This window comes from Carassius carassius, chromosome 1 (genome assembly GCF_963082965.1).
Source record: "Carassius carassius chromosome 1, fCarCar2.1, whole genome shotgun sequence".
NCBI lineage: Eukaryota > Metazoa > Chordata > Actinopteri > Cypriniformes > Cyprinidae > Carassius > Carassius carassius.
In genome coordinates this window covers 4,701,016-4,719,919 of record NC_081755.1, presented here as the reverse complement: position 1 = coordinate 4,719,919, position 18,904 = coordinate 4,701,016, and the positions used below count along the sequence as shown (strand labels likewise).

Here is an 18,904-nt window from a genome sequence, read left to right as displayed (position 1 = left end):
AGAGTTTTGATCAGGAACTCCCTTTACACACAGGCCTCTACCACCCGGAAAACAAAACATGAACACTCCGCGTACACGCCACAGCAAACTTGAGCTGACACAAGCATTCACTTAGCACCCTTTGTCTTCTTTTAACACAAGACGACTTGCAAAGCTGTTCACTCTCAAAAGGGGCTACGGACGCTGCTCCACGCATGCGTCAGCGGACACGTGTGCTAAATTCTGTTCTTGCCGACAAGGCTGTGAAAAGCTTCCTTCGTCCCTGGGTGGGCTCGAACGACCATCCTTTCGGTTAACAGCCGAACGCGCTAGCCTATTGCGCCACAGAGACTGGCGGTGTATGCTCCTATGGGTAACGGTCACAAAACAATTTGAAGCTGGCCGCGTCTCACAGGTTAACTGCAGCACTAGTCCTGTGTCAGCAAACTGAGGTCAAGAGAATGACACCCGTTGGGAGGGGCAAGAGAGAGCTAAAGGGCACGCCCAACGTGGGGCTCGAACCCACGACCCTGAGATTAAGAGTCTCATGCTCTACCGACTGAGCTAGCCGGGCGAATGTAGTCAAATGATCAAGGCTGACCGCTGTTTTGATAAGTGCCAAACATTTAATGCGCAAAACGGAGCCTCGCTTCTCGCACAGCCTGACAAAACATCTCGCGGGTAAGGTTGGGGTAAAGCTTAGCGGTAGGCTTAGAGCACGGGTGTCCCTACTCTATCCTGGAGGTTCCTTGTCCTGCTGAGCTTGACTCCAAGCACAAAGAAACACACCTGAAGCTGCTGATCCCGCTCTCACCACGGAGACTAGAAACTTCCAGGCAGGTCTGATGGAGCTGGCTGGAGCGAAACTCTACCTGACAGGGGCCCTCCAGGACAGAGTTTGGACACCCCTGGCTTAGAGTGTTCTCTGTTTGTTTTAGCCATGCCTGTTGCTGGGCAATACAGATTGAATGAGCAGAGCTCTTGTTCAACAGCCTGAAAGGCTATTAGTTCAGCCAACTCATCAAACGTTCCAGGTATGGAGTTCTGTCTCGCTGTGTGAATACCATTTGCAAACTCCGACAGCATACGACTGGAAAGCCATTTTGGTGGCATTTTGTGGCGCTCCTAGAGGGAGTTTTGATCAGGACCTCCCTTCACACACAGGCCTCTACCACCCGGAAAACAAAACATGAACACTCCGCGTACACGCCACAGCAAACTTAAGCTGACACAAACATTCACTTAGCACCCTTTGTCTTCTTTTAACACAAGACGACTCGCAAAGCTGTTCACTCTCAAAAGGGGCTACGGACGCTGCTCCACGCATGCGTCAGCGGACACGTGTGCTAAATTCTGTGCTTGCCGACAAGGCTGTGAAAAGCTTCCTTCGTCCCTGGGTGGGCTTGAACCACCATCCTTTCGGTTAACAGCCAAACGCGCTAGCCTATTGCGCCACAGAGACTGGCGGTGTATGCTCCTATGGGTAACGGTCACAAAACAATTTAAAGCTGGCCGCGTCTCACAGGTTAACTGCAGCACTAGTCCTGTGTCAGCAAACTGAGGTCAAGAGAATGACACCCGTTGGGAGGGGCGAGAGAGAGCTAAAGGTCACGCCCAACGTGGGGCTCGAACCCACGACCCTGAGATTAAGAGTCTCATGCTCTACCGACTGAGCTAGCCGGGCGAATGTAGTCAAATGATCAAGGCTGACCGCTGTCTTGATAAGTGCCAAACATTTCATGCGCAAAACAGAGCCTCGCTTCTCGCACAGGCTGACAAAACATCTCGCGGGTAAGGTTGGGGTAAAGCCTAGCGGTAGGCTTAGAGCAGGGGTGTCCCAACTCTATCCTGGAGGTTCCTTGTCCTGCCGAGCTTGGCTCCAAGCACAAAGAAACACACCTGAAGCTGCTGATCCCGCTCTCACCACGTAGACTAGAAACTTCCAGGCAGGTCTGATGGAGCTGGCTGGAGCGAAACTCTACCTGACAGGGGCCCTCCAGGACAGAGTTTGGACACCCCTGGCTTAGAGTGTTCTCTGTTTGTTTTAGCCATGCCTGTTGCTGGGGAATACAGATTGAACGAGCAGAGCTCTTGTTCAACAGCCTGAAAGGCTATTAGTTCAGCCAACTCATCAAACGTTCCAGGTATGGAGTTCTGTCTCGCTGTGTGAATACCATTTGCAAACTCCGACAGCATATGACTGGAAAGCCATTTTGGTGGCATTTTGTGGCGCTCCTAGAGAGAGTTTTGATCAGGACCTCCCTTCACACACAGGCCTCTACCACCCGGAAAACAAAACATGAACACTCCGCGTACACGCCACAGCAAACTTAAGCTGACACAAACATTCACTTAGCACCCTTTGTCTTCTTTTAACACAAGACGACTCGCAAAGCTGTTCACTCTCAAAAGGGGCTACGGACGCTGCTCCACGCATGCGTCAGCGGACACGTGTGCTAATTTCTGTGCTTGCTGACATGGCTGTGAAAAGCTTCTTTCGTCCCTGGGTGGGCTTGAACCACCATCCTTTCGGTTAACAGCCGAACGCGCTAGCCTATTGCGCCACAGAGACTGGCGGTGTCTGCTCCTGTGGGTAACGGTCACAAAACAATTTGAAGCTGGGCGCGTCTCACAGGTTAACTGCAAAACTAGTCCTGCGTAAGCAATCTGAGTTCAAGAGAATGACACCCGTTGGGAGGGGCGAGAGAGAGCTATAGGGGCACGCCCAACGTGTGGCTAAACCCACGACCCTGAGATTAAGAATCTCATGCTCTACCGACTGAGCTAGCCGGACGAATGTAGTCAAATGATCAAGGCTGACTGCTGTTTTGATAAGTGCCAAACATTTCATGCGCAAAACGGAGCCTCGCTTCTCGCACAGGCTGACAAAACATCCCGCGGGTAAGGTTGGGGTAAAGCCTAGCGGTAGGCTTAGAGCACGGGTGTCCCTACTCTATCCTGGAGGTTCCTTGTCCTGCCGAGCTTGGCTCCAAGCACAAAGAAACACACCTGAAGCTGCTGATCCCGCTCTCACCACGGAGACTAGAAACTTCCAGGCAGGTCTGATGGAGCTGGCTGGAGCGAAACTCTACCTGACAGGGGCCCTCCAGGACAGAGTTTGGACACCCCTGGCTTAGACTGTTCTCTGTTTGTTTTAGCCATGCCTGTTGCTGGGCAATACAGATTGAACGAGCAGAGCTCTTGTCCAACAGCCTGAAAGGCTATTAATTCGGCCAACTCATCAAACGTTCCAGGTATGGAGTTCTGTCTCGCTGTGTGAATACCGTTTGCAAACTCCGACAGCATATGACTGGAAAGCCATTTTGGTGGCATTTTGTGGCGCTCTTAGAGAGAGTTTTGATCAGGACCTCCCTTCACACACAGGCCTCTACCACCCGGAAAACAAAACACGAACACTCCGCAGCAAACTTGAGCTGACACAAACATTCACTTATCACCCTTAGTCTTCTTTTAACACAAGACGACTCGCAAAGCTGTTCACTCTCAAAAGGGGCTACGGACGCTGCTCCATGCATGCGTCAGCGGACACGTGTGCTAAATTCTGTTCTTGCCGACAAGGCTGTGAAAAGCTTCCTTCGTCCCTGGGTGGGCTCGAACCACCATCCTTTCAGTTAACAGCCGAACGCGCTAGCCTATTGCGCCACAGAGACTGGCGGTGTATGCTCCTATGGGTAACGGTCACAAAACAATTTGAAGCTGGCCGCGTCTCACAGGTTAACTGCAGCACTAGTCCTGTGTCAGCAAACTGAGGTCAAGAGAATGACACCCGTTGGGAGGGGCGAGAGAGAGCTAAAGGTCACGCCCAACGTGGGGCTCGAACCCACGACCCTGAGATTAAGAGTCTCATGCTCTACCGACTGAGCTAGCCAGGCGAATGTAGTCAAATGATCAAGGCTGACCGCTGTTTTGATAAGTGCCAAACATTTCATGCGCAAAACGGAGCCTCGCTTCTCGCACAGCCTGACAAAACATCTCGCGGGTAAGGTTGGGGTAAAGCCTAGCGGTAGGCTTAGAGCAGGGGTGTCCCAACTCTATCCTGGAGGTTCCTTGTCCTGCCGAGCTTGGCTCCAAGCACAAAGAAACACACCTGAAGCTGCTGATCCCGCTCTCACCACGTAGACTAGAAACTTCCAGGCAGGTCTGATGGAGCTGGCTGGAGCGAAACTCTACCTGACAGGGGCCCTCCAGGACAGAGTTTGGACACCCCTGGCTTAGAGTGTTCTCTGTTTGTTTTAGCCATGCCTGTTGCTGGGGAATACAGATTGAACGAGCAGAGCTCTTGTTCAACAGCCTGAAAGGCTATTAGTTCAGCCAACTCATCAAACGTTCCAGGTATGGAGTTCTGTCTCGCTGTGTGAATACCGTTTGCAAACTCCGACAGCATATGACTGGAAAGCCATTTTGGTGGCATTTTGTGGCGCTCTTAGAGAGAGTTTTGATCAGGACCTCCCTTCACACACAGGCCTCTACCACCCGGAAAACAAAACACGAACACTCCGCGTACACGCCACAGCAAACTTGAGCTGACACAAACATTCACTTAGCACCCTTTGTCTTCTTTTAACACAAGACGACTCGCAAAGCTGTTCACTCTCAAAAGGGGCTACGGACGCTGCTCCACGCATGCGTCAGGTGTGCTAAATTCTGTTCTTGCCGACAAGGCTGTGAAAAGCTTCCTTCGTCCCTGGGTGGGCTCGAACCACCATCCTTTCGGTTAACAGCCGAACGCGCTAGCCTATTGCGCCACAGAGACTGGCGGTGTATGCTCATATGGGTAACGGTCACAAAACAATCTGAAGCTGGCCGCGTCTCACAGGTTAACTGCAGCACTAGTCCTGTGTCAGCAAACTGAGGTCAAGAGAATGACACCCATTGGGAGGGGCGAGAGAGAGCTAAAGGGCACGCCCAACGTGGGGCTCGAACCCACGACCCTGGGATTAAGAGTCTCATGCTCTACCGACTGAGCTAGCCGGGCGAATGTAGTCAAATGATCAAGGCTGACTGCTGTTTTGATAAGTGCCAAACATTTCATGCGCAAAACGGAGCCTCGCTTCTCGCACAGGCTGACAAAACATCTCGCGGGTAAGGTTGGGGTAAAGCCTAGCGGTAGGCTTAGAGCAGGGGTGTCCCTACTCTATCCTGGAGGTTCCTTGTCCTGCCGAGCTTGGCTCCAAGCACAAAGAAACACACCTGAAGCTGCTGATCTCGCTCTCACCACGTAGACTAGAAACTTCCAGGCAGGTCTGATGGAGCTGGCTGGAGCGAAACTCTACCTGACAGGGGCCCTCCAGGACAGAGTTTGGACACCCCTGGCTTAGAGTGTTCTCTGTTTGTTTTAGCCATGCCTGTTGCTGGGGAATACAGATTGAACGAGCAGAGCTCTTGTCCAACAGCCTGAAAGGCTATTAGTTCAGCCAACTCATCAAACGTTCCAGGTATGGAGTTCTGTCTCGCTGTGTGAATACCGTTTGCAAACTCCGACAGCATATGACTGGAAAGCCATTTTGGTGGCATTTTGTGGCGCTCTTAGAGAGTTTTGATCAGGAACTCCCTTTACACACAGGCCTCTACCACCCGGAAAACAAAACATGAACACTCCGCGTACACGCCACAGCAAACTTGAGCTGACACAAGCATTCACTTAGCACCCTTTGTCTTCTTTTAACACAAGACGACTTGCAAAGCTGTTCACTCTCAAAAGGGGCTACGGACGCTGCTCCACGCATGCGTCAGCGGACACGTGTGCTAAATTCTGTTCTTGCCGACAAGGCTGTGAAAAGCTTCCTTCGTCCCTGGGTGGGCTCGAACCACCATCCTTTCGGTTAACAGCCGAACGCGCTAGCCTATTGCGCCACAGAGACTGACGGTGTATGCTCCTATGGGTAACGGTCACAAAACAATTTGAAGCTGGCCGCGTCTCACAGGTTAACTGCAGCACTAGTCCTGTGTCAGCAAACTGAGGTCAAGAGAATGACACCCGTTGGGAGGGGCGAGAGAGAGCTAAAGGGCACGCCCAACGTGGGGCTCGAAACCACGACCCTGAGATTAAGAGTCTCATGCTCTACCGACTGAGCTAGCCGGGCGAATGTAGTCAAATGATCAAGGCTGACCGCTGTTTTGATAAGTGCCAAACATTTCATGCGCAAAACGGAGCCTCGCTTCTCGCACAGGCTGACAAAACATCTCGCGGGTAAGGTTGGGGTAAAGCCTAGCGGTAGGCTTAGAGCAGGGGTGTCCCAACTCTATCCTGGAGGTTCCTTGTCCTGCCGAGCTTGGCTCCAAGCACAAAGAAACACACCTGAAGCTGCTGATCCCGCTCTCACCACGGAGACTAGAAACATCCAGGCAGGTCTGATGGAGCTGGCTGGAGCGAAACTCTACCTGACAGGGGCCCTCCAGATTAAGAGTCTCATGCTCTACCGACTGAGCTAGCCGGGCGAATGTAGTCAAATGATCAAGGCTGACCGCTGTTTTGATAAGTGCCAAACATTTCATGCACAAAACGGAGCCTCGCTTCTCACACAGGCTGACAAAACATCTCGCGGGTAAGGTTGGGGAAAAGCTTAGCGGTAGGCTTAGAGCAGGGGTGTCCCAACTCTATCCTGGAGGTTCCTTGTTCTGCCGAGCTTGGCTCCAAGCACAAAGAAACACACCTGAAGCTGCTGATCCCGCTCTCACCACGGAGACTAGAAACTTCCAGGCAGGTCTGATGAAGCTGGCTGGAGCGAAACTCTACCTGACAGGGGCCCTCCAGGACAGAGTTTGGACACCCCTGGCTTATACTGTTCTCTGTTTGTTTTAGCCATGCCTGTTGCTGGGGAATACAGATTGAACGAGCAGAGCTCTTGTCCAACAGCCTGAAAGGCTATTAGTTTAGCCAACTCATCAAACGTTCCAGGTATGGAGTTCTGTCTCGCTGTGTGAATACCGTTTGCAAACTCCGACAGCATATGACTGGAAAGCCATTTTGGTGGCATTTTGTGGTGCTCTTAGAGAGAGTTTTGATCAGGACCTCCCTTCACACACAGGCCTCTACCACCCGGAAAACAAAACATGAACACTCCGCGTACACGCCACAGCAAACTTGAGCTGACACAAACATTCACTTAGCACCCTTTGTCTTCTTTTAACACAAGACGACTCGCAAAGCTGTTCACTCTCAAAAGGGGCTACGGACGCTGCTCCACGCATGCGTCAGCGGACACGTGTGCTAAATTCTGTTCTTGCCGACAAGGCTGTGAAAAGCTTCCTTCGTCCCTGGGTGGGCTCGAACCACCATCCTTTCGGTTAACAGCCGAACGCGCTAGCCTATTGCACCACAGAGACTGGCGGTGTATGCTCCTATGGGTAACGGTCACAAAACAATTTGAAGCTGGCCGCGTCTCACAGGTTAACTGCAGCACTAGTCCTGTGTCAGCAAACTGAGGTCAAGAGAATGACACCCGTTGGGAGGGGCAAGAGAGAGCTAAAGGGCACGCCCAACGTGGGGCTCGAACCCACGACCCTGAGATTAAGAGTCTCATGCTCTACCGACTGAGCTAGCCGGACGAATGTAGTCAAATGATCAAGGCTGACCGCTGTTTTCATAAGTGCCAAACATTTCATGCGCAAAACGGAGCCTCGCTTCTCGCACAGCCTGACAAAACATCTCGCGGGTAAGGTTGGGGTAAAGCCTAGCGGTAGGCTTAGAGCAGGGGTGTCCCAACTCTATCCTGGAGGTTCCTTGTCCTGCCGAGCCTGGCTCCAAGCACAAAGAAACACACCTGAACCTGCTGATCCCGCTCTCACCACGGAGACTAGAAACTTCCAGGCAGGTCTGATGGAGCTGGCTGGAGCGAAACTCTACCTGACAGGGGCCCTCCAGATTAAGAGTCTCATGCTCTACCGACTGAGCTAGCCGGGCGAATGTAATCAAATGATCAAGGCTGACCGCTGTTTTGATAAGTGCCAAACATTTTATGAGCAAAACGGAGCCTCGCTTCTCGCACAGGCTGACAAAACGTCTCGCGGGTAAGGTTGGGGTAAAGCCTAGCGGTAGGCTTAGAGCAGGGGTGTCCCAACTCTATCCTGGAGGTTCCTTGTCCTGCCGAGCTTGGCTCCAAGCACAAAGAAACACACCTGAAGCTGCCGATCCCGCTCTCACCACGGAGACTAGAAACTTCCAGGCAGGTCTGATGGAGCTGGCTGGAGCGAAACTCTACCTGACAGGGGCCCTCCAGATTAAGAGTCTCATGCTCTACCGACTGAGCTAGCCGGGCGAATGTAGTCAAATGATCAAGGCTGACCGCTGTTTTGATAAGTGCCAAACATTTCATGCGCAAAACGGAGCCTCGCTTCTCGCACAGGCTGACAAAACATCTCGCGGGTAAGGTTGGGGTAAAGCCTAGCGGTAGGCTTAGAGCAGGGGTGTCCCAACTCTATCCTGGAGGTTCCTTGGCCTGCCGAGCTTGGCTCCAAGCACAAAGAAACACACCTGAAGCTGCTGATCCCGCTCTCACCACGGAGACTAGTAACTTCCAGGCAGGTCTGATGGAGCTGGCTGGAGCGAAACTCAACCTGACAGGGGCCCTCCAGGACAGAGTTTGGACACCCCTGGCTTAGACTGTTCTCTGTTTGTTTTAGCCATGCCTGTTGCTGGGCAATACAGATTGAACGAGCAGAGCTCTTGTTCAACAGCCTGAAAGGCTATTAGTTCAGCCAACTCATCAAACGTTCCAGGTATGGAGTTCTGTCTCGCTGTGTGAATACCGTTTGCAAACTCCGACAGCATATGACTGGAAAGCCATTTTGGTGGCATTTTGTGGCGCTCTTAGAGAGAGTTTTGATCAGGACCTCCCTTCACACACAGGCCTCTACCACCCGGAAAACAAAACACGAACACTCCGCGTACACGCCACAGCAAACTTAAGCTGACACAAACATTCACTTAGCACCCTTTGTCTTCTTTTAACACAAGACGACTCGCAAAGCTGTTCACTCTCAAAAGGGGCTACGGACGCTGCTCCACGCATGCGTCAGCGGACACGTGTGCTAAATTCTGTGCTTGCCGACAAGGCTGTGAAAAGCTTCCTTCGTCCCTGGGTGGGCTCGAACCACCATCCTTTCGGTTAACAGCCGAACGCGCTAGCCTATTGCGCCACAGTGACTGGAAGTGTATGCTCCTATGGGTAACGGTAACAAAACAATTTGAAGCTGGCCGCGTCTCACAGGTTAACTGCAGCACTAGTCCTGTGTCAGCAAACTGAGGTCAAGAGAATGACACCCGTTGGGAGGGGCGAGAGAGAGCTAAAGGGCACGCCCAACGTGGGGCTCAAACCCACGACCCTGAGATTAAGAGTCTCATGCTCTACCGACTGAGCTAGCCGGGCGAATGTAGTCAAATGATCAAGGCTGACCGCTGTTTTGATAAGTGGCAAACATTTCATGCGCAAAATGGAGCCTCGCTTCTCGCACAGGCTGACAAAACATCTCGCGGGTAAGGTTGGGGTAAAGCCTAGCGGTAGGCTTAGAGCAGGGGTGTCCCAACTCTATCCTGGAGGTTCCTTGTCCTGCCGAGCTTGGCTCCAAGCACAAAGAAACACACCTGAAGCTGCTGATCCCGCTCTCACCACGGAGACTAGAAACTTCCAGGCAGAACTGATGGAGCTGGCTGGAGCGAAACTCTATCTGACAGGGGCCCTCCAGGACAGAGTTTGGACACCCCTCGCTTAGACTGTTCTCTGTTAGTTTTAGCCATGCCTGTTCCTGGGCAATACAGATTGAACGAGCAGAGCTCTTGTCCAACAGCCTGAAAGGCTATTAGTTCAGCCAACTCATCAAACGTTCCAGGTATGGAGTTCTGTCTCGCTGTGTGAATACCGTTTGCAAACTCCGACAGCATATGACTGGAAAGCCATTTTGGTGGCATTTTGTGGCGCTCTTAGAGAGAGTTTTGATCAGGACCTCCCTTCACACACAGGCCTCTACCACCCGGAAAACAAAACACGAACACTCCGCGTACACGCCACAGCAAACTTGAGCTGACACAAACATTCACTTAGCACCCTTTGTCTTCTTTTAACACAAGACGACTCGCAAAGCTGTTCACTCTCAAAAGGGGCTACGGACGCTGCTCCACGCATGCGTCAGCGGACACGTGTGCTAAATTCTGTTCTTGCCGACATGGCTGTGAAAAGCTTCTTTCGTCCCTGGGTGGGCTCGAACCACCATCCTTTCGGTTAACAGCCGAACGCGCTAGCCTATTGCGCCACAGAGACTGGCGGTGTATGCTCCTATGGGTAACGGTCACAAAACAATTTGAAGCTGGCCGCGTCTCACAGGTTAACTGCAGCACTAGTCCTGTGTCAGCAAACTGAGGTCAAGAGAATGACACCCGTTGGGAGGGGTGAGAGAGAGCTAAAGGGCACGCCCAACGTGTGGCTCAAACCCACGACCCTGAGATTAAGAGTCTCATGCTCTACCGACTGAGCTAGCCGGGCGAATGTAGTCAAATGATCAAGGCTGACCGCTGTTTTGATAAGTGGCAAACATTTCATGCGCAAAATGGAGCCTCGCTTCTCGCACAGGCTGACAAAACATCTCGCGGGTAAGGTTGGGGTAAAGCCTAGCGGTAGGCTTAGAGCAGGGGTGTCCCAACTCTATCCTGGAGGTTCCTTGTCCTGCCGAGCTTGGCTCCAAGCACAAAGAAACACACCTGAAGCTGCTGATCCCGCTCTCACCACGGAGACTAGAAACTTCCAGGCAGAACTGATGGAGCTGGCTGGAGCGAAACTCTATCTGACAGGGGCCCTCCAGGACAGAGTTTGGACACCCCTCGCTTAGACTGTTCTCTGTTTGTTTTAGCCATGCCTGTTCCTGGGCAATACAGATTGAACGAGCAGAGCTCTTGTCCAAGAGCCTGAAAGGCTATTAGTTCAGCCAACTCATCAAACGTTCCAGGTATGGAGTTCTGTCTCGCTGTGTGAATACCGTTTGCAAACTCCGACAGCATATGACTGGAAAGCCATTTTGGTGGCATTTTGTGGCGCTCTTAGAGAGAGTTTTGATCAGGACCTCCCTTCACACACAGGCCTCTACCACCCGGAAAACAAAACACGAACACTCCGCGTACACGCCACAGCAAACTTAAGCTGACACAAACATTCACTTAGCACCCTTTGTCTTCTTTTAACACAAGACGACTCGCAAAGCTGTTCACTCTCAAAAGGGGCTACGGACGCTGCTCCACGCATGCGTCAGCGGACACGTGTGCTAAATTCTGTGCTTGCCGACAAGGCTGTGAAAAGCTTCCTTCGTCCCTGGGTGGGCTCGAACCACCATCCTTTCGGTTAACAGCCGAACGCGCTAGCCTATTGCGCCACAGTGACTGGAAGTGTATGCTCCTATGGGTAACGGTAACAAAACAATTTGAAGCTGGCCGCGTCTCACAGGTTAACTGCAGCACTAGTCCTGTGTCAGCAAACTGAGGTCAAGAGAATGACACCCGTTGGGAGGGGCGAGAGAGAGCTAAAGGGCACGCCCAACGTGGGGCTCAAACCCACGACCCTGAGATTAAGAGTCTCATGCTCTACCGACTGAGCTAGCCGGGCGAATGTAGTCAAATGATCAAGGCTGACCGCTGTTTTGATAAGTGGCAAACATTTCATGCGCAAAATGGAGCCTCGCTTCTCGCACAGGCTGACAAAACATCTCGCGGGTAAGGTTGGGGTAAAGCCTAGCGGTAGGCTTAGAGCAGGGGTGTCCCAACTCTATCCTGGAGGTTCCTTGTCCTGCCGAGCTTGGCTCCAAGCACAAAGAAACACACCTGAAGCTGCTGATCCCGCTCTCACCACGGAGACTAGAAACTTCCAGGCAGAACTGATGGAGCTGGCTGGAGCGAAACTCTATCTGACAGGGGCCCTCCAGGACAGAGTTTGGACACCCCTCGCTTAGACTGTTCTCTGTTAGTTTTAGCCATGCCTGTTCCTGGGCAATACAGATTGAACGAGCAGAGCTCTTGTCCAACAGCCTGAAAGGCTATTAGTTCAGCCAACTCATCAAACGTTCCAGGTATGGAGTTCTGTCTCGCTGTGTGAATACCGTTTGCAAACTCCGACAGCATATGACTGGAAAGCCATTTTGGTGGCATTTTGTGGCGCTCTTAGAGAGAGTTTTGATCAGGACCTCCCTTCACACACAGGCCTCTACCACCCGGAAAACAAAACACGAACACTCCGCGTACACGCCACAGCAAACTTGAGCTGACACAAACATTCACTTAGCACCCTTTGTCTTCTTTTAACACAAGACGACTCGCAAAGCTGTTCACTCTCAAAAGGGGCTACGGACGCTGCTCCACGCATGCGTCAGCGGACACGTGTGCTAAATTCTGTTCTTGCCGACATGGCTGTGAAAAGCTTCTTTCGTCCCTGGGTGGGCTCGAACCACCATCCTTTCGGTTAACAGCCGAACGCGCTAGCCTATTGCGCCACAGAGACTGGCGGTGTATGCTCCTATGGGTAACGGTCACAAAACAATTTGAAGCTGGCCGCGTCTCACAGGTTAACTGCAGCACTAGTCCTGTGTCAGCAAACTGAGGTCAAGAGAATGACACCCGTTGGGAGGGGTGAGAGAGAGCTAAAGGGCACGCCCAACGTGTGGCTCAAACCCACGACCCTGAGATTAAGAGTCTCATGCTCTACCGACTGAGCTAGCCGGGCGAATGTAGTCAAATGATCAAGGCTGACCGCTGTTTTGATAAGTGGCAAACATTTCATGCGCAAAATGGAGCCTCGCTTCTCGCACAGGCTGACAAAACATCTCGCGGGTAAGGTTGGGGTAAAGCCTAGCGGTAGGCTTAGAGCAGGGGTGTCCCAACTCTATCCTGGAGGTTCCTTGTCCTGCCGAGCTTGGCTCCAAGCACAAAGAAACACACCTGAAGCTGCTGATCCCGCTCTCACCACGGAGACTAGAAACTTCCAGGCAGAACTGATGGAGCTGGCTGGAGCGAAACTCTATCTGACAGGGGCCCTCCAGGACAGAGTTTGGACACCCCTCGCTTAGACTGTTCTCTGTTTGTTTTAGCCATGCCTGTTCCTGGGCAATACAGATTGAACGAGCAGAGCTCTTGTCCAAGAGCCTGAAAGGCTATTAGTTCAGCCAACTCATCAAACGTTCCAGGTATGGAGTTCTGTCTCGCTGTGTGAATACCGTTTGCAAACTCCGACAGCATATGACTGGAAAGCCATTTTGGTGGCATTTTGTGGCGCTCTTAGAGAGAGTTTTGATCAGGACCTCCCTTCACACACAGGCCTCTACCACCCGGAAAACAAAACACGAACACTCCGCGTACACGCCACAGCAAACTTGAGCTGACACAAACATTCACTTAGCACCCTTTGTCTTCTTTTAACACAAGACGACTCGCAAAGCTGTTCACTCTCAAAAGGGGCTACGGACGCTGCTCCACGCATGCATCAGCGGACACGTGTGCTAAATTCTGTTCTTGCCGACAAGGCTGTGAAAAGCTTCCTTCGTCCCTGGGTGGGCTCGAACCACCATCCTTTCGGTTAACAGCCGAACGCGCTAGCCTATTGCGCCACAGAGACTGGCGGTGTCTGCTCCTGTGGGTAACGGTCACAAAACAATTTGAAGCTGGGCGTGTCTCACAGGTTAACTGCAAAACTAGTCCTGCGTAAGCAATCTGAGTTCAAGAGAATGACACCCGTTGGGAGGGGCGAGAGAGAGCTATAGGGGCACGCCCAACGTGTGGCTAAACCCACGACCCTGAGATTAAGAATCTCATGCTCTACCGACTGAGCTAGCCGGACGAATGTAGTCAAATGATCAAGGCTGACTGCTGTTTTGATAAGTGCCAAACATTTCATGCGCAAAACAGAGCCTCGCTTCTCGCACAGGCTGACAAAACATCCCGCGGGTAAGGTTGGGGTAAAGCCTAGCGGTAGGCTTAGAGCACGGGTGTCCCTACTCTATCCTGGAGGTTCCTTGTCCTGCCGAGCTTGGCTCCAAGCAAAAAGAAACACACCTGAAGCTGCTGATCCCGCTCTCACCACGTAGACTAGAAACTTCCAGGCAGGTATGATGGAGCTGGCTGGAGCGAAACTCTACCTGACAGGGGCCCTCCAGGACAGAGTTTGGACACCCCTGGCTTAGAGTGTTCTCTGTTTGTTTTAGCCATGCCTGTTGCTGGGGAATACAGATTGAACGAGCAGAGCTCTTGTTCAACAGCCTGAAAGGCTATTAGTTCAGCCAACTCATCAAACGTTCCAGGTATGGAGTTCTGTCTCGCTGTGTGAATACCATTTGCAAACTCCGACAGCATTCGACTGGAAAGCCATTTTGGTGGCATTTTGTGGCGCTCCTAGAGGGAGTTTTGATCAGGACCTCCCTTCACACACAGGCCTCTACCACCCGGAAAACAAAACATGAACACTCCGCGTACACGCCACAGCAAACTTAAGCTGACACAAACATTCACTTAGCACCCTTTGTCTTCTTTTAACACAAGACGACTCGCAAAGCTGTTCACTCTCAAAAGGGGCTACGGACGCTGCTCCACGCATGCGTCAGCGGACACGTGTGCTAAATTCTGTGCTTGCCGACATGGCTGTAAAAAGCTTCTTTCGTCCCTGGGTGGGCTTGAACCACCATCCTTTCGGTTAACAGCCGAACGCGCTAGCCTATTGCGCCACAGAGACTGGCGGTGTCTGCTCCTGTGGGTAACGGTCACAAAACAATTTGAAGCTGGGCGCATCTCACAGGTTAACTGCAAAACTAGTCCTGCGTAAGCAATCTGAGTTCAAGAGAATGACACCCGTGGGGAGGGGCGAGAGAGAGCTATAGGGGCACGCCCAACGTGTGGCTAAACCCACGACCCTGAGATTAAGAATCTCATGCTCTACCGACTGAGCTAGCCGGACGAATGTAGTCAAATGATCAAGGCTGACTGCTGTTTTGATAAGTGCCAAACATTTCATGCGCAAAACGGAGCCTCGCTTCTCGCACAGGCTGACAAAACATCCCGCGGGTAAGGTTGGGGTAAAGCCTAGCGGTAGGCTTAGAGCACGGGTGTCCCTACTCTATCCTGGAGGTTCCTTGTCCTGCCGAGCTTGGCTCCAAGCACAAAGAAACACACCTGAAGCTGCTGATCCCGCTCTCACCACGGAGACTAGAAACTTCCAGGCAGGTCTGATGGAGCTGGCTGGAGCGAAACTCTACCTGACAGGGGCCCTCCAGGACAGAGTTTGGACACCCCTGGCTTAGACTGTTCTCTGTTTGTTTTAGCCATGCCTGTTGCTGGGCAATACAGATTGAACGAGCAGAGCTCTTGTCCAACAGCCTGAAAGGCTATTAATTCAGCCAACTCATCAAACGTTCCAGGTATGGAGTTCTGTCTCGCTGTGTGAATACCGTTTGCAAACTCCGACAGCATATGACTGGAAAGCCATTTTGGTGGCATTTTGTGGCGCTCTTAGAGAGAGTTTTGATCAGGACCTCCCTTCACACACAGGCCTCTACCACCCGGAAAACAAAACACGAACACTCCGCAGCAAACTTGAGCTGACACAAACATTCACTTATCACCCTTAGTCTTCTTTTAACACAAGACGACTCGCAAAGCTGTTCACTCTCAAAAGGGGCTACGGACGCTGCTCCACGCATCCGTCAGCGGACACGTGTGCTAAATTCTGTTCTTGCCGACAAGGCTGTGAAAAGCTTCCTTCGTCCCTGGGTGGGCTCGAACCACCATCCTTTTGGTTAACAGCCGAACGCGCCAGCCTATTGCGCCACAGAGACTGGCGGTGTATGCTCCTATGGGTAACGGTCACAAAACAATTTGAAGCTGGCCGCGTCTCACAGGTTAACTGCAGCACTAGTCCTGTGTCAGCAAACTGAGGTCAAGAGAATGACACCCGTTGGGAGGGGCGAGAGAGAGCTAAAGGTCACACCCAACGTGGGGCTCGAACCCACGACCCTGAGATTAAGAGTCTCATGCTCTACCGACTGAGCTAGCCGGGCGAATGTAGTCAAATGATCAAGGCTGACCGCTGTTTTGATAAGTGCCAAACATTTCATGCGCAAAACGGAGCCTCGCTTCTCTCACAGGCTGACAAAACATCTCGCGGGTAAGGTTGGGGTAAAGCCTAGCGGTAGGCTTAGAGCAGGGGTGTCCCAACTCTATCCTGGAGGTTCCTTGTCCTGCCGAGCTTGGCTCCAAGCACAAAGAAACACACCTGAAGCTGCTGATCCCGCTCTCACCACGTACACTAGAAACTTCCAGGCAGGTCTGATGGAGCTGGCTGGAGCAAAACTCTACCTGACAGGGGCCCTCCAGGACAGAGTTTGGACACCCCTGGCTTAGAGTGTTCTCTGTTTGTTTTAGCCATGCCTGTTGCTGGGGAATACAGATTGAACGAGCAGAGCTCTTGTTCAACAGCCTGAAAGGCTATTAGTTCAGCCAACTCATCAAACGTTCCAGGTATGGAGTTCTGTCTCGCTGTGTGAATACCGTTTGCAAACTCCGACAGCATATGACTGGAAAGCCATTTTGGTGGCATTTTGTGGCGCTCTTAGAGAGAGTTTTGATCAGGACCTCCCTTCACACACAGGCCTCTACCACCCGGAAAACAAAACACGAACACTCCGCGTACACGCCACAGCAAACTTGAGCTGACACAAACATTCACTTAGCACCCTTTGTCTTCTTTTAACACAAGACGACTCGCAAAGCTGTTCACTCTCAAAAGGGGCTACGGACGCTGCTCCACGCATGCATCAGCGGACACGTGTGCTAAATTCTGTTCTTGCCGACAAGGCTGTGAAAAGCTTCCTTCGTCCCTGGGTGGGCTCGAACCACCATCCTTTCGGTTAACAGCCGAACGCGCTAGCCTATTGCGCCACAGAGACTGGCGGTGTCTGCTCCTGTGGGTAACGGTCACAAAACAATTTGAAGCTGGGCGTGTCTCACAGGTTAACTGCAAAACTAGTCCTGCGTAAGCAATCTGAGTTCAAGAGAATGACACCCGTTGGGAGGGGCGAGAGAGAGCTATAGGGGCACGCCCAACGTGTGGCTAAACCCACGACCCTGAGATTAAGAATCTCATGCTCTACCGACTGAGCTAGCCGGACGAATGTAGTCAAATGATCAAGGCTGACTGCTGTTTTGATAAGTGCCAAACATTTCATGCGCAAAACAGAGCCTCGCTTCTCGCACAGGCTGACAAAACATCCCGCGGGTAAGGTTGGGGTAAAGCCTAGCGGTAGGCTTAGAGCACGGGTGTCCCTACTCTATCCTGGAGGTTCCTTGTCCTGCCGAGCTTGGCTCCAAGCAAAAAGAAACACACCTGAAGCTGCTGATCCCGCTCTCACCACGTAGACTAGAAACTTCCAGGCAGGTATGATGGAGCTGGCTGGAGCGAAACTCTACCTGACAGGGGCCCTCCAGGACAGAGTTTGGACACCCCTGGCTTAGAGTGTTCTCTGTTTGTTTTAGCCATGCCTGTTGCTGGGGAATACAGATTGAACGAGCAGAGCTCTTGTTCAACAGCCTGAAAGGCTATTAGTTCAGCCAACTCATCAAACGTTCCAGGTATGGAGTTCTGTCTCGCTGTGTGAATACCATTTGCAAACTCCGACAGCATTCGACTGGAAAGCCATTTTGGTGGCATTTTGTGGCGCTCCTAGAGGGAGTTTTGATCAGGACCTCCCTTCACACACAGGCCTCTACCACCCGGAAAACAAAACATGAACACTCCGCGTACACGCCACAGCAAACTTAAGCTGACACAAACATTCACTTAGCACCCTTTGTCTTCTTTTAACACAAGACGACTCGCAAAGCTGTTCACTCTCAAAAGGGGCTACGGACGCTGCTCCACGCATGCGTCAGCGGACACGTGTGCTAAATTCTGTGCTTGCCGACATGGCTGTGAAAAGCTTCTTTCGTCCCTGGGTGGGCTTGAACCACCATCCTTTCGGTTAACAGCCGAACGCGCTAGCCTATTGCGCCACAGAGACTGGCGGTGTCTGCTCCTGTGGGTAACGGTCACAAAACAATTTGAAGCTGGGCGCGTCTCACAGGTTAACTGCAAAACTAGTCCTGCGTAAGCAATCTGAGTTCAAGAGAATGACACCCGTTGGGAGGGGCGAGAGAGAGCTATAGGGGCACGCCCAACGTGTGGCTAAACCCACGACCCTGAGATTAAGAATCTCATGCTCTACCGACTGAGCTAGCCGGACGAATGTAGTCAAATGATCAAGGCTGACTGCTGTTTTGATAAGTGCCAAACATTTCATGCGCAAAACGGAGCCTCGCTTCTCGCACAGGCTGACAAAACATCCCGCGGGTAAGGTTGGGGTAAAGCCTAGCGGTAGGCTTAGAGCATGGGTGTCCCTACTCTATCCTGGAGGTTCCTTGTCCTGCCGAGCTTGGCTCCAAGCACAAAGAAACACACCTGAAGCTGCTGATCCCGCTCTCACCACGGAGACTAGAAACTTCCAGGCAGGTCTGATGGAGCTGGCTGGAGCGAAACTCTACCTGACAGGGGCCCTCCAGGACAGAGTTTGGACACCCCTGGCTTAGACTGTTCTCTGTTTGTTTTAGCCATGCCTGTTGCTGGGCAATACAGATTGAACGAGCAGAGCTCTTGTCCAACAGCCTGAAAGGCTATTAATTCGGCCAACTCATCAAACGTTCCAGGTATGGAGTTCTGTCTCGCTGTGTGAATACCGTTTGCAAACTCCGACAGCATATGACTGGAAAGCCATTTTGGTGGCATTTTGTGGCGCTCTTAGAGAGAGTTTTGATCAGGACCTCCCTTCACACACAGGCCTCTAGCACCCGGAAAACAAAACACGAACACTCCGCAGCAAACTTGAGCTGACACAAACATTCACTTATCACCCT

The 18,904-nt window shown here is 52.0% G+C and overlaps 27 non-coding genes across 27 annotated transcripts; all 27 read right to left on the bottom strand.

The window, feature by feature from the left end:
• Positions 1 to 257: 257 nt before the first annotated feature.
• Positions 258 to 331, bottom strand: trnan-guu (transfer RNA asparagine (anticodon GUU)). Its single transcript has one exon. It is a non-coding gene; the product is annotated as a tRNA-Asn (tRNA).
• A 149-nt stretch (positions 332 to 480) lies between these two features.
• Positions 481 to 553, bottom strand: trnak-cuu (transfer RNA lysine (anticodon CUU)). Its single transcript has one exon. It is a non-coding gene; the product is annotated as a tRNA-Lys (tRNA).
• An 814-nt stretch (positions 554 to 1,367) lies between these two features.
• On the bottom strand, positions 1,368 to 1,441 carry trnan-guu (transfer RNA asparagine (anticodon GUU)). The gene has a single exon. It is a non-coding gene; the product is annotated as a tRNA-Asn (tRNA).
• A 149-nt stretch (positions 1,442 to 1,590) lies between these two features.
• trnak-cuu (transfer RNA lysine (anticodon CUU)) lies at positions 1,591 to 1,663 on the bottom strand. Its single transcript has one exon. It is a non-coding gene; the product is annotated as a tRNA-Lys (tRNA).
• Positions 1,664 to 2,477: 814 nt separating this feature from the next.
• trnan-guu (transfer RNA asparagine (anticodon GUU)) lies at positions 2,478 to 2,551 on the bottom strand. The gene has a single exon. It is a non-coding gene; the product is annotated as a tRNA-Asn (tRNA).
• A 1,025-nt stretch (positions 2,552 to 3,576) lies between these two features.
• On the bottom strand, positions 3,577 to 3,650 carry trnan-guu (transfer RNA asparagine (anticodon GUU)). Its single transcript has one exon. It is a non-coding gene; the product is annotated as a tRNA-Asn (tRNA).
• A 149-nt stretch (positions 3,651 to 3,799) lies between these two features.
• On the bottom strand, positions 3,800 to 3,872 carry trnak-cuu (transfer RNA lysine (anticodon CUU)). Its single transcript has one exon. It is a non-coding gene; the product is annotated as a tRNA-Lys (tRNA).
• Positions 3,873 to 4,679: 807 nt separating this feature from the next.
• Positions 4,680 to 4,753, bottom strand: trnan-guu (transfer RNA asparagine (anticodon GUU)). The gene has a single exon. It is a non-coding gene; the product is annotated as a tRNA-Asn (tRNA).
• Positions 4,754 to 4,902: 149 nt separating this feature from the next.
• Positions 4,903 to 4,975, bottom strand: trnak-cuu (transfer RNA lysine (anticodon CUU)). Its single transcript has one exon. It is a non-coding gene; the product is annotated as a tRNA-Lys (tRNA).
• Positions 4,976 to 5,787: 812 nt separating this feature from the next.
• trnan-guu (transfer RNA asparagine (anticodon GUU)) lies at positions 5,788 to 5,861 on the bottom strand. The gene has a single exon. It is a non-coding gene; the product is annotated as a tRNA-Asn (tRNA).
• A 149-nt stretch (positions 5,862 to 6,010) lies between these two features.
• trnak-cuu (transfer RNA lysine (anticodon CUU)) lies at positions 6,011 to 6,083 on the bottom strand. The gene has a single exon. It is a non-coding gene; the product is annotated as a tRNA-Lys (tRNA).
• A 1,169-nt stretch (positions 6,084 to 7,252) lies between these two features.
• On the bottom strand, positions 7,253 to 7,326 carry trnan-guu (transfer RNA asparagine (anticodon GUU)). Its single transcript has one exon. It is a non-coding gene; the product is annotated as a tRNA-Asn (tRNA).
• Positions 7,327 to 7,475: 149 nt separating this feature from the next.
• trnak-cuu (transfer RNA lysine (anticodon CUU)) lies at positions 7,476 to 7,548 on the bottom strand. The gene has a single exon. It is a non-coding gene; the product is annotated as a tRNA-Lys (tRNA).
• A 1,524-nt stretch (positions 7,549 to 9,072) lies between these two features.
• On the bottom strand, positions 9,073 to 9,146 carry trnan-guu (transfer RNA asparagine (anticodon GUU)). The gene has a single exon. It is a non-coding gene; the product is annotated as a tRNA-Asn (tRNA).
• A 149-nt stretch (positions 9,147 to 9,295) lies between these two features.
• Positions 9,296 to 9,368, bottom strand: trnak-cuu (transfer RNA lysine (anticodon CUU)). Its single transcript has one exon. It is a non-coding gene; the product is annotated as a tRNA-Lys (tRNA).
• An 814-nt stretch (positions 9,369 to 10,182) lies between these two features.
• Positions 10,183 to 10,256, bottom strand: trnan-guu (transfer RNA asparagine (anticodon GUU)). Its single transcript has one exon. It is a non-coding gene; the product is annotated as a tRNA-Asn (tRNA).
• Positions 10,257 to 10,405: 149 nt separating this feature from the next.
• Positions 10,406 to 10,478, bottom strand: trnak-cuu (transfer RNA lysine (anticodon CUU)). The gene has a single exon. It is a non-coding gene; the product is annotated as a tRNA-Lys (tRNA).
• Positions 10,479 to 11,292: 814 nt separating this feature from the next.
• trnan-guu (transfer RNA asparagine (anticodon GUU)) lies at positions 11,293 to 11,366 on the bottom strand. The gene has a single exon. It is a non-coding gene; the product is annotated as a tRNA-Asn (tRNA).
• Positions 11,367 to 11,515: 149 nt separating this feature from the next.
• trnak-cuu (transfer RNA lysine (anticodon CUU)) lies at positions 11,516 to 11,588 on the bottom strand. The gene has a single exon. It is a non-coding gene; the product is annotated as a tRNA-Lys (tRNA).
• Positions 11,589 to 12,402: 814 nt separating this feature from the next.
• On the bottom strand, positions 12,403 to 12,476 carry trnan-guu (transfer RNA asparagine (anticodon GUU)). The gene has a single exon. It is a non-coding gene; the product is annotated as a tRNA-Asn (tRNA).
• A 149-nt stretch (positions 12,477 to 12,625) lies between these two features.
• On the bottom strand, positions 12,626 to 12,698 carry trnak-cuu (transfer RNA lysine (anticodon CUU)). Its single transcript has one exon. It is a non-coding gene; the product is annotated as a tRNA-Lys (tRNA).
• Positions 12,699 to 13,512: 814 nt separating this feature from the next.
• trnan-guu (transfer RNA asparagine (anticodon GUU)) lies at positions 13,513 to 13,586 on the bottom strand. Its single transcript has one exon. It is a non-coding gene; the product is annotated as a tRNA-Asn (tRNA).
• A 1,036-nt stretch (positions 13,587 to 14,622) lies between these two features.
• On the bottom strand, positions 14,623 to 14,696 carry trnan-guu (transfer RNA asparagine (anticodon GUU)). Its single transcript has one exon. It is a non-coding gene; the product is annotated as a tRNA-Asn (tRNA).
• A 1,025-nt stretch (positions 14,697 to 15,721) lies between these two features.
• Positions 15,722 to 15,795, bottom strand: trnan-guu (transfer RNA asparagine (anticodon GUU)). The gene has a single exon. It is a non-coding gene; the product is annotated as a tRNA-Asn (tRNA).
• Positions 15,796 to 15,944: 149 nt separating this feature from the next.
• On the bottom strand, positions 15,945 to 16,017 carry trnak-cuu (transfer RNA lysine (anticodon CUU)). The gene has a single exon. It is a non-coding gene; the product is annotated as a tRNA-Lys (tRNA).
• Positions 16,018 to 16,831: 814 nt separating this feature from the next.
• On the bottom strand, positions 16,832 to 16,905 carry trnan-guu (transfer RNA asparagine (anticodon GUU)). Its single transcript has one exon. It is a non-coding gene; the product is annotated as a tRNA-Asn (tRNA).
• Positions 16,906 to 17,941: 1,036 nt separating this feature from the next.
• trnan-guu (transfer RNA asparagine (anticodon GUU)) lies at positions 17,942 to 18,015 on the bottom strand. Its single transcript has one exon. It is a non-coding gene; the product is annotated as a tRNA-Asn (tRNA).
• Positions 18,016 to 18,904: the final 889 nt, after the last annotated feature.